We start from the raw sequence: 1902 nt of genomic DNA, 5'->3' as shown, positions 1-1902 counted from the left end.
ACACTTTGCACCAATGCATAAATCCATTTATCATTTGTAGGATAGTTAATAATAATACCATTAAAAATATTAGAATGAAATAAAATGGGGTTACCATGATGTAAAAGAACTGAACCCATGGTGTAGTCACTTGCATATGTTTTTATTTCAAATGGTTGTTTCAAATATGACAATGCTAAAATTGGGGCTGAACTGATCTTTTGTTTTAAAAGCATCGAATCTTTTTTTTTTCCTTCCCACTGGAAGACAACCTTCACATTGGTCAAAGCGTGTAGTGGAGTTGCTATGGAAGATAAATTGGCAATGAACTTCCTCCAGTACTGAGCTGCTCTAAGAAAACTCCTTACTTATTTGACTGATTTGGGTATTGGCCAATTCAAAATGATTGAAACTTTAGAGGGGTTAATCTTCAGCTCACCTCATACAACTATGTGACCCAAATACACTAAGGAATTTTTTCTGAATTCACATCTAGACATCAGAAATAGCCGTTCTCTTTTCAAAACATCCAACACTTTCCTCACATGCTTGACATTCTCTTCTTGTGATTTTATGAATATCAAAATATCATCTAAATAGACAATTAGAAACGTATCAATAAAGGATCATAAAACATCATTCATAACTCTCATGAATGTAGCTGGAGTGTTGCAAAGACCGAAAGGCATAACCATCCACTCAAACAATCCATGTTTGTTTTTAAAAGTAGTCTTCCAAATATCCTCCTCAACTATTCTAACTTGATGATATCCACTTCTCAAGTCTAATTTAGTAAACTATTTTTCATTCTTCAACTGATATAGAAAATCATCTATGTTGGGCAGTGGGTATCGATTCTTTATTGTAATTTTATTCAAAGCTCGATAATCTACACACATGTGCCAGGTTCCATCTTTCCCGGGTACCAAAACAATTGGTGAGCCACATGGAGAAGTAAAGGGATGAATTACACCTTTATCTAACAATTCTTGGACTTGTTTCTTAATTTATAAACTTTCCAAAAATGAAATTCGATACATACCGATATTTGGGAGTGGACAATCTTGTTGTAGCTGAATTTTATGTTGAATTCCCCTTTTTGCTTGAAATGCATTTGGTTCTTGAAACGCATCTCCATATTGATTAACCACATCAATGAATTCGACTTTCAGCTTCACGTCAAATCCTGCAAAGGGTTCACGCTTTGTCTCATTCTTCTGCTTGATCATAAGGAGCATGAGATTCTTGCTAGAATTGACTAGTTACTTAATTTTCCCTGTGCTGGCAAAAGATAGATTAAGATTTTTACGATGGGCTCTCACAATATACTCCACTCCATCTTTGAAAAATTTATATTTGTTCTCAAATATATGGAAAATAGCTTTCCAGTCATACAGATATGGGCTTCCCAACATAATTCTAGAAATATCCAACGACACTACATCTAATGTGACTTCATCAACGAAATTGGCAATAATAGAAAACCTGGAAACACATTTCCTTGTGACTTGAAGATTTGCATCCTCGATTATCCAACCTAACACTACAGTTTATGATGAGGCACGATTTCCAAATTCAAATTCTTGACCAAGTCTGTAGAAATTAAATTTTCCTGGGATCCATTGTCAAACAACGTATCAATCTTGGTGTGTTTGGAATAACTCTGATATGGAACAACTTCATTTTGTTTTCTTCATTTGAAGCATTTTTGGAGTTATTTGTTATGTTGGTGCTTTCCATGACTTCCTCTTTCCTTGTTTTCTCCATGAATTTTCCTTTAGTGATTATGGCTGCAATCTTTGTATCATCATCTAAGTCAGAACCCAAGTCTTTTTATACATCAATGTTTGTCTTTTGTTTTCCTTTATTGTTAAATTTCTTCGATCTTAATTCAGGATGAAGCTTCCAGTAATGCGCTTCATC

The sequence above is a fragment of the Pinus tabuliformis genome, chromosome 9 (assembly GCF_031772625.1).
Source record: "Pinus tabuliformis cultivar Carrire ecotype Pingquan chromosome 9, CPIR1, whole genome shotgun sequence".
Lineage (NCBI taxonomy): Eukaryota > Viridiplantae > Streptophyta > Pinopsida > Pinales > Pinaceae > Pinus > Pinus tabuliformis.
Note: the sequence above shows the minus strand (reverse complement) of the source record.